The sequence below is a fragment of the Mustela nigripes genome, chromosome 3 (genome assembly GCF_022355385.1).
Source record: "Mustela nigripes isolate SB6536 chromosome 3, MUSNIG.SB6536, whole genome shotgun sequence".
Lineage (NCBI taxonomy): Eukaryota > Metazoa > Chordata > Mammalia > Carnivora > Mustelidae > Mustela > Mustela nigripes.
The window spans coordinates 95,070,611-95,081,388 of record NC_081559.1 but is presented as its reverse complement, the minus strand read 5'-3'; the positions used below and the strand labels follow the sequence as shown (position 1 = coordinate 95,081,388).

At 41.8% G+C, this 10,778-nt stretch overlaps 1 long non-coding RNA gene across 1 annotated transcript in view; it reads right to left on the bottom strand.

Moving 5' to 3' along the window:
• Positions 1-758: 758 nt before the first annotated feature.
• The window catches only part of LOC132013933 (uncharacterized), a 153,944-nt gene continuing 143,924 nt past the window's right edge, over positions 759-10,778 (bottom strand). Inside the window, exons 3-4 of the long non-coding RNA XR_009403173.1 lie at positions 2,555-2,732; positions 759-1,290 (exon numbers count right to left, since the gene is read on the bottom strand). This is a non-coding gene — a long non-coding RNA (uncharacterized LOC132013933). The remainder of the gene's footprint in view (positions 1,291-2,554; positions 2,733-10,778) is intronic.

Sequence of the window (10,778 nt, the reverse complement as noted above, 5' to 3'; positions counted from 1 at the left end):
GAGAGGCAGGCAGAGAGAGAGAGAGAGAGAGAAGCAGGCTCCCTGCTGAGCAGATAGCCCGATGTGGGACTCCATCCCAGGATCCTGAGACCATGACCTGAGCTGAAGGCAGTGGCTTTAACCCACTAAGCCATCCAGGCGCCCCACACTGCTATTTCTTAGTGAAAATCCATGAGCAAAGCAGTGTTTGTAGTATGCTACAATTTGTGGAATCTGTGTTCATGGAATCTCCAAAAGCACACACAAGAAAGTGGTACAGTGTTTGCCTCTGAGCAGGGAGAGCAATGACTACATGTTTGGGGTAGAAGAGAAACTTATTGTCACTACAGTTTATTCAGACTAATTAAATTGTTTACCAAATGCATACATTCATTTTCCAGTTAAACAAACAGGATATGATTTAAAATACAGCATTAGTGGGCACCTGGGTGGCTCAGTGGGTTAAGTCTCTGCCTTCGACTCAGGTCATGAACTCAGGATCCTGGGGTTGAGACCCATAATCGGGCTCTCTGCTCAGCAGGGAGCCTACTTCCCTCTCTCTCTCTGCCTGCCTCTCTGCCTATTTGTGATCTCTCTGTCAAATAAATAAATAAAATCTTTTTTAAAATTCTGCACTAGAGGTCATTAGCTAAGTCCAAGCCTCCCATTTCACAAATAAATGGAAGCCCTGCCCGTTCCTGCATTTCTTCAGCAGATGTTTTTGAGTGCTTATTAGTTTCCTATTGCTGGTGTACAAATTACCACAAACTCAGTGGCTTAAAGCAACACAAATTTATTTTCTTATAGTTCTGGAGGTCAGAAGTCTAAAATAGGGTGCCAGGTTAGTAGTCCTTCTGGAGCCTCCAAAGGAAAAACCATTTCCTTGCCTATCTCAGCTTTGGGAGGTGTCCACATTCCTTGGCTCATGGACCCTTCCAGCAATTGCATCATTCCCACCTCTGCTTCCATCATCGCATCCTCTTCAACTCTGCCCTCCTGCTTCCTCACCTTTATGGTCCCTCATGATTATATTGACCCAGATAATCCAGGAAGATTTCCCCATCTCAAAACCCTTAATTTAATCACATCAGCAAAGCCCAAGAAGCAGAAGACCAGGTAAGGTAACATAGTCAGTTTCAGAGATCAGCACTTGGACAACTCTGGGGGCCCTTGTTCTGCCTACCACAAGTGCCTTCTGTCAGCTGCTGCCTACTCTGCTCCAAGAAACTGAGGATACAGCCATGAAAGCAGACATACAATTCCTCATGGAGTTCACATTCCAGCCGGTTCAGGGGAGACAATAAACAGCATCTGTAAGTAAATAAAATGTTAGATGATGGCCAGTCTATATATAGAGAGTGCATGAATAGGAATGAGGTAAAGAAGATTTGAGACTGAGGTGAGGGCTTTAAAATCAGGAAGCCCCACCCCTGGGAAAGGGACACTGGGAAAGGGTGTGAGGATGTGGAGGAGGCAAGGGAGAGGCCATACTGACATCTGTGGGAAGAGTGCTCCAGGCAGAAGAGACAGCAAATGCAAAGATCCTGTGGCCACAGTGCATCTGCCACATTCATGGAGCAGACAGTGACACGTGTGGCTGGAGAAGGTAAGGGAGAGTCAGGAGGGAAACATGTTATAGGGTCTTCCAGCCTATTGTAAGGGCTGCCTTTACCCTGGAGTGAGATGGAGCTTCTAGAGGAATTTATGCAGAGACAGTAACAGGATCTATCTTACCAAAATCCTGATCAAATGCAAGCAAGAAACCAGGAAGCTACTGTGGGAATCTGGGCATTATAGAGTTGGTAGCATGTTCATGGCACTACCAGTGCAGGTGAAGAGAAGTGATTTGCTTTTATGATATGACAGGATGTGACATATATACTAAGCCAGATTTACAGACAGACTGTTTGTAGGATGTGAGAGAAACTGATAAGTCAAGAATGAGTCTAAGGATTTTGGCCAGAGCAGTTGGAAAGATGAAACTGCCATTATTAGAGAAGCAGGTTTTGAAGAGTAGTTGACTTGCAGGGGATAATGCTTTCAGTTCTGGAAATGTGAATTTGGAGATTCTATCAGACATTCAAGGGGAGCTGTTGACTGGGAATCTGTAAATCCACATCTCGAATTCAGGAAAGAAGGCCAATCACAGATAAAAATGGGGATCAGAGAAATGGCATTTAAAGATACGAGATTGAACACTGGACCACTTGTTGGCAAAGATAGAGCTTGAAATCAGATTCCATCGCTCCCGCCCTTCTATGTGGGTGACTTGAGATGGAGACGGACTATATTCCTTATTCTTTCTTTGATTTATAAAAGAATTTCTATCTTTAATGGGAAAGTATTCCATGTTCAGTTTATAGAAAATCGACATCAAAAACAAAAGACCTATAAGCTCATTAACTGTAAATAATCACTCTTAGCCATTTGACATACTTTCCTTTCAGGCTCTTGCTGATGTAAAGCATACATCTGCATGTTACAAAATGCCCAAAAAGTATTCATTGATTTTTGCTTTTTTTTACTTTGTAAAGAAATACGAGAAAGAAAATGAAGGGTCCCTGAGAAAGCTCACCAAATGAATACCCATCCATGAAATTATCGTCACCATCGCGAATGCAGGCTTTCTGCCCAGGGATGCTGCATTTTGCAAAAAGATGGCCAGTGCCTCCTCCTGAGCTGTGCAACCACTCGGCCCTGCCATCTGTTGAGCAGACAAGGCAGCCTGGTTTTCTCACATGCACCTCTGGCACCTGGTGAATAAACACATAAATGGGCACTTGGTTGGTATGACCGTCTTTTACGTAATATGCCTCACCACGGAGCCTCTACCCTACACCGTAGCTGGCTAAGTCAGAGGCTGTTTCTGTGGCAGCAGGGAATTTACTTCTTTACCTAAACTGGGAGGTTCAGGAAAGGTTATTGAGCCGCGGTTTCACAGTGGAAAGAGAAAATTGTCTCAGACAAAAGGCAGGGGGGATAACCCTAGGGAATTCATTTTGTCTTTTCAGCTCCCAGAACATCTTATTCAGAGGGGAACTGTCACCTTTCTATTTCAGACCTGGTATGTGGCTCAGAACTAATGGCCTGCCTGCCTTTCTCCTGAATTTCTTTGAAAATTTGAGGCCCAAAGAGAGTCCCCAGGGAGCATCTGCTCTAGATATGGAATGGCAAAAGGAACAGGGAGTGTGGGGCAAAATCTCACCTTCCCTGCCCCCTGGCCCCTCCTCCCGGACAAGATGAAACTGTGGTATGACCACTGGGGCCCCAGAACCACAGTTTTCATCTCTCTCTCTCTCTCTCTTTCTTTTTTTTAAGGTTTTATTCATTTATTTGACAGAGAGATCACAAATAGGCAGAGAGGCAGGTGGGTGGGTGGGGGGAAGCAGGCTCCCTACTGAGCAGGGAGCCTGATGCTCAATCCCAGGACCCTGAGATCATGACCTGAGCCAAAGGCAGAGGCTTTAACCCACTGAGCCACCCAGGCGCCCCACGGTTTTCATCTCTTATCACATTGTCTTTAGGACATTAAATGTCACTAGCCCTGCCAAGAACCTGGCATGATGCACTGGTAAAAGCTTAAATTGCAGAGGCAGCACACCTGTGTTCAAACCCCACCTGGAATAAGTTACTTTGTCTCTTCCAGACCCAGTTTCCACACCTGCAAAATGGGGATGATAAAACCCACCTGTTATGTCTGTGAGGGCAAGACTAAACAAAATGTCTGCAAAACCCCTGGCTTATACAGGGTCACAGCAAACATTCCTTCCATCCCTTTCACTGAGGCCAGCCTTGTAGAGATAAGGACTTCCCCTCTGTAGGTTCCTCTTGGCCACCTCAGAAGGTTATCTGGTGACACACTTCTCCTTTAGCATCTTCAATGGTGCTCCAGAAAAGGAATCACACGTCATTACCTTGACATTTGCAGTTGATACTAAAATAGATGTGATATGAAGTGCAAAGACTTAAAGTCTCAGTTCAGGGCCTAAAATGGTTTCAAAATAAAAATGACCTGGGGCAAAACATTAATTTGGGAGAATGTGAGTAACTCTCTTTGGGGGAATATACAGATGCTCTCCAAAGTTGCCTCAACAGCAAAAGTCAGTAGGAGGGAGCTGTGTGAGTGGCCTATGTATAGAAAAGAAGTTCCTGTCCAGTGTTCTGAGGAGTGTCCTAGGATTGAGTCCAGGTGAGGCTGTCTGAAGAATTGTACATGCGGGTCCTGGGAGAAACACCAGCCCTGCTATTATAAATGATTTCCACAGATAATCTTGCCAAGAGAGTCCTCCCCAGAGGAAATGGGAAAGCATGAGATAAGCAATCTCCTCCTTTTCTATTTAGGCATCCTTAAAGACACACAGAGGACAGCAGTGGTGAATAAAAAACAATTTCAATTTAAAGTAGAGATGTAGTTTCAAAGTAATTCCTACAAATGAGTATTAAATGCATAGGGTGTGACAGGAAAGATAAAGGCCAAGTCCTCCACATGTGGTGCTATGCCCCTGCATCCTTCCTTTGAATGCTCCCCATCAGCTGTTCTGAACTCTATTCACTTCCTTGAACACGTGTGTCTCACACTCTGTGCACCTGCACAAAGACCCTTCATTCTTTCTGTCTCAACTCCAGGGGCAAATAGCAGTTGTGTCCAAGGCCAGTCTTGGTGCATGTATATCTCACACAGTCATTGGTTTGGATGTGGACTTGAAACATAGTTGTGGCAAAGAGATGGAAGGGTAATGTGCTGGGGGGAGAGAGGATTCAGGAAAGAGACTTCTTCACTGATTAAACAAAAAAGCCCGTTAAACAAAAAGTTCCTCTTATTTTCCCAGGCATTTGCATGTCCTTGGATGAAGCCTGGAACCATGGCAGTCATTTTGTGACAGGGAGGGTGATACGGAGATATGATGAGGACTACAAAGTGGGAAGATGAATCTGGGATTTTGACATTGTTTGAGACATTGGACTCATTAGCCCAGCAGCTACCATACCTCGGGACTTTTTGCTAAATAAGATAATGTATTTTCCTTACAGTTGTAGCCATTTTGAATTTCCTACTCATTGCTACTAGAAGAATCCTAACTGATATACTACTTGAAGTCAATGTCTAATCACATAAATTTTAATCATATAAATAGTTTCAAGACTAAATTGTCTCTCTCTGAATTTTCCAGTTTGCTTTTTGAGGGAGTGGGGGAATTTGAGGGCATAGTGACGGAGGGAAAGCACATTTTTTTCTTGTCTGTCTATAAACTAATGTTAGCATTCGCCTGAATGTTTGTCCCTGAGGAGATGAACAGTTATTTTTCTATGTTTTATTAAGGTGTGTATATGTGTGTGCTTTAAAGATGGACAATTGCTTATAAAAGATGAGGAGCTGAGGGAAAAGGGAAAATGGACTATTTTGTGACAGGTTTTATAGGAGTCTATACTTGAATAGTCAAGGCACTTCCTCCATGTGACACAAGAACACTTGACCAAAGGAGGGTGTGGGTACAAAAATCTAGCCTTCTCTGTTCATTTAGTCAAGTACTCTGGCACAGGCTACATCCAGTTGGAGGGAAGGGTACATCTTTCTAATCTGCACAAGAGTAGCATAAGTGGTAGCTTGAGGGGCAATATTGCCTCAAGGCCAGTAACTAAGTATGGCATGGAGGTCATAGAGAAATTTTGGCCAAGACTATTCTAGAAGTCCAGGAAGTAGGGACTTTGGAAATAGCAGGAGAGAGCTCCTGAAAGAGATATTTCTTATAGCAGCACTATCAACAACAGCCAAATTATGGAATGAACCCAAATGTCCATCAACTCCTGAATGGATAAAGAAGATGTGGTATATGTATACAATGGACTATCACTTGGTCATCAAAAAGAATGAATCTTACCATTTGCAGCAATGCAGATGGAACTACTACTAGCGTATTATGATATAATACTAGTAATACTAGTACACTAGTAATACTAGTGTATTATCCTAAGTGAAATAAGTCAGAAAAAATAAGTATCATATGATTCTACTCATATGTGGAACTTAAGAAACAGATGAACATAGGGGAAAGGAAGGAGCAATAAAATAAGATGAAAGAGAGATATCCTTGATAACTCCAGAAACATGCTACTGTGTCTATAAGTTGCTTTAAATATTTCCTCATAGAGCAGGTGTGATTACATATGTGCTAGTTAGTTCAAACATCATCTCTAAATCTATTAGCTGTCCAAATCAAGAAAATGTGTTCTATGGTTGATCAGTTGAGCTTTATATCAGAAGAACCACAACAAGTGCTTCTAAGATCAGCATTTCCATCAATGTTTCAATAATTAGAATAGTGAATGCCAGAAATTACTTTTCAGGAAAAAAAGGAAACATGCCCCTGAAAGCTAACAGCTCTTCCTACAACTGCCTCCAGAGTTCATGGAGAGGATAGTCAAAGTTGGTGGCACAGAAAAACCTTGAATTCACCTCCTATGGACACACCAAATCCATACCTTTGTATAGAATGATTCCTCCAGAGGAAGATATGAGGGCTGAATGGACAGCTTCTGCACAAGAAATAATAAAGGGCCCACACAGAGAAAAGTAGGAGAGACTGAGACACAGCAATGAGAATCCCATCAATGAAATGGCAACCTGAGTAGGAAGGGATATCATTAAGGGGCCTCTGTGTAGACTAAGGCACCCTGAGGCACAGTGGAAGAATAACATTTTAAAAGATAACTAGACTATAGATAACTTAGATAACTATAAGAGAAAGAAAACCATTTACTAACACTAGAGCATCACCAAATGGGCAGGAAAATGTTGCAACACTAGAGCATCACCAAATGGGCAGGAAAATGTTGCAACTCTTTCCAGGGTCAGAAGCACCAGCACACACCATTTTTTTTACATCCCCTCTCCACTTTGATATTGTGGACAAGACCAAGCTCCAGGCACACTAGCTGGTCTGCTAAGGCCACACAAGTAAGCTCCAGGTCCCTAGCCCATATGAGTTAGTCCCCAAAGATAGACCTGTTATGGCATACACTGAGCCTCCCTGCCCCAATTCCAACCATCTTTCCAGTGCAGATGCAATGCAGCATGTTTCAGGACTCTCCTGGCCTTGCCCAACACAGCCATCCAACCAAGATGACCCAGGCATGGCATAATCCAGAACCTCCCACCCTAGCCTATGCTCACTTCAGCTCCAGCCACCTTATCCAGGTAAGCCCTTGACAAGTGTGGCAAGTTCTGGGAAAGCTCTTCTATCACAGGTCCACACTAACTCATCTCACCAGGGTGACAGTGGTGTGAAGCACTCCAGGACCCCCTGGACCATATGTATACCAGTTTCAGCTGATCTGCCAAGGTGTCCCTGGCAAAGCATACCCTGGAATACCCTGTCCTGCATCTGCTTCAGCTCTAACCATTCTGCCAAGGCAACCTTAGCATAGTATACCCAGGACCTTGGCCTAAGTCTGCTCTAGCTGTCCTGCCAAGGTAGTTCTAATACTGCATTTGCCAAAACTCCACTGGCCTGTACCCACTCCAGCTCCAGCCAGCCAGCTAAAGCTTTGGGGTACATGCAGTCTACACAAGGATGCTCCTATACACTGTCACTTCTTCAAAACCAAGAGAAGAAGCTGTTCCACTTAATTCATAGAAACAAACACAGAAAGTCAAACAAAATAAGGAAACAAAGGTAAATAAGTTTCAAAGATGAAAGAACAAAATAAAACACCAGGGAAAAAGCAATGAAACAAAGATATAATTTACCCGTAAACAGTTTAAAACAATGGTAATAAAGATCTTCACCAAATTCAGGAGGAGAATGGAGGAATACAGTAAGAACATCAACAAAGAGTTGGAGAATATAAGGAAGAACCAATCAGAGCTGAAGAATACAGTAACTGAAATAAAAAATACACAAGAGGGAATCAACAGGAGATTAGATGATAAAGAAGAATGGATCAGTGATCTGGAAGGCAGAAGAGTGGAAATCACCTGATTACCCAATCAGAACAGCAAAAGGAAAAAATAATTTTAAAAATGAGGTTAGTTTAGGAGACCTCTGGGATAACATCAAGCATAATAATATTCCTATTATAGGGTTTCTAGAAGGAGAAGAAAGAGAAAGGGGCAGAAAACTTACTTGAAGAAATAAATGGCTGAAAAATTCCCTAATCTGGGAAAGGGAATAGACATCTAGGTCCAGAAAGCACAGAGTCATAAACAAGATGAACCCAAAAATATCCATACCAAAACATGCTATAATTAAAAGGGCAAGAGTTAAAGACAAAGAGAGACTCTTAAAGGAGGCAAGAGAAAAACAAATACTCACATGCAAGGGTAACGTCATCAAACTATCAGCTGATTTATTAGCAGAAGCTACAGGCCAGAAGACAGCAGCAGAGTATATGTAAAATTCTGAATGGGAAAAACACACAACCAAAAATACTCTACCCTACCAGGTTATCATTCAGAAATGAGAGATAAAGAATTTCTCAGACAAGCAAGAACTAAAGGGGTTCATCACCACTAAACTGGACTTACAAGAAATGTTAAAATCTTCTTAAGCAGAAAAGAAAAGACCATATCTAGAATTTTAAAAAAATAATAATAAATGAAAGAAAAACAAATCTCACTGGTAAAGGCAAATAAAGACTAAAGGCATCTGGGAGATAAATCCCACCTGGTCATGGTATATAACAGTACATTAAAGAGATTATCCACCATTACCAGGTGGGATTTATCCCTGGGTTGCAAGGGTAGTTCAACATTTGCAAATCAATCAATGTGATGGAACGAATCAATAAGAGAGAAGAACCACATGGTCCTCTCAATTTGGTGCAGAAAAAGCATTTGACAAAATCCAACATCCATTTCTGATTAAAATGTTTCAAAGTATAGGGATAGAGGGAACACTCCTCAACTTCATCAAATCTATCTATGAAGAATCCACAGTGAATAACATCCTCAATGTGAAAAAGCTGACAGCCTTCCCTTTGAGATCAGGAACACGACAAGGATGCCCACTCTCACCACTCTTTTTCAACACAGCATTAGAAGTCTTAGCAACAACAATCAGATAGCCAAAAGAAATAAAATGTATTCAAATTGGCAATGAAGAAGTCAAACTCTCTCTCTTTGCAGATGACATGATACTTTATATGGAAAACCCAAAAGACTCCACCCCCAAACTACTAAAACTCATAGAGCAATTCAGTAATGTGGCAGGATACAAAATCAATGTACAGAAATCAGTGGCTTTCTTATACACTAACAGTGAAAATACAGAAAGGGAAATTAGAGAATCGATTCCATTTACTATAGCACCAAGAACCATAAGATACCTGGGAATAAACCTAACCAAAGAGGTAAAGGATCTGTACTCAAGTAACTACAGAACACTCATGAAAGAGATTGAAGAAGACATAAAAAGATGGAAGACCATTCCATGTTCATGGATTGGAAAAATAAACATTGTTAAAATGTCTATACTGCCTAGAGCAATCTATACTTTCAATGTCATTCTGATCACAATTCCACTGGCATTTTTCAAAGAGCTGGAGCAAACAATCCTAAAATTTGTATGGAATCAGAAGAGACCCCGAATTGCTAAGGAAATGTTGAAAAAGTAAAACAAAACTGGGGGCATCACATTGCTGATTTCAAGCTTTACTACAAATCTGTGATCACCAAGACAGCATGGTACTGGCATAAAAACAGACACATAGACCAGTGGAACAGAGTAAACAGCCCAGATATGGGCCCTCAACTCTATGGTCAAATAATCTTCGACAAAGCAGGAAAAAATATCCAGTGGAAAAAAGACAGTCTCTTCAATAAATGGTGCTGGGAAAATTGGACAGCTATGTGTAGAAGAATGAAAGTTGACCATTCTCTTACACCATACACAAAGATAAACTCGAAATGGATAAAGATATCAATGTGAGGCAGGAATCCACCAGAATCCTAGAGGAGAACATAGGCAGTAACCTCTTCAACATCGGCCACAGCAACTTCTTTCAAGATATGTCTCCAAAGGCAAAGAAAACAAAAGCAAAAATGAATTTTTGGGAGTTCATGAAGTCCCAAAAGCTTCCACAGAAAAAGCTTCCGCGCAGCAAAGGAAACAGTGAACAAAACAAAGAGGCAACCCACAGAATGGGAGAATATATTCGCAAATGATAGTACAGACAAAGGGTTGATATCCAGGATCTATAAAGAACTATTCAAACTCAACACACAGAAAACAGATATGTTTTTTCATGTCAAAAAATGGTCAGAAGACATGAACAGACACTTCTTCAATGATGACATACAAATGGCTAGCAGACACACGAAGGAATGTTCATCATCACTAGCCATCAGGGAGATTCAAATCAAAACCACATTGAAATACCACCTTACACCAGTTATTATGGCCAAAACTACCAGACAGTAAACAACATGTGTTGGAGAGGATGTGGAGAAAAGGGAACCTTCTTACACTATTGGTGGGAATGAAAGTTGGTACAGCCACTTCGGAAAACAGTGTGGAGAATTCTCAAAAAGTTAAAGCTATGGGGCGCCTGGGTGGCTCAGTGGATTAAGCCACTGCCTTTGGCTCAGGTCATGATCCCAGGATCTTGGGATCAAGCCCCGCATTGGGTTCTCTGCTCAGCAGGGAGCCTACTTCCTTCCTCTCTCTGCCTGCCTCTCTGCCTACTTGTGATCTTTGTATGTCAAATAAATAAATAAAATCTTAAAAAAAGATTTTAAAAAAAGTTAAAAATAGAGCTTCCCTATGACCCTGGAATTGCACTATTGGGTATTTACCCCAAAG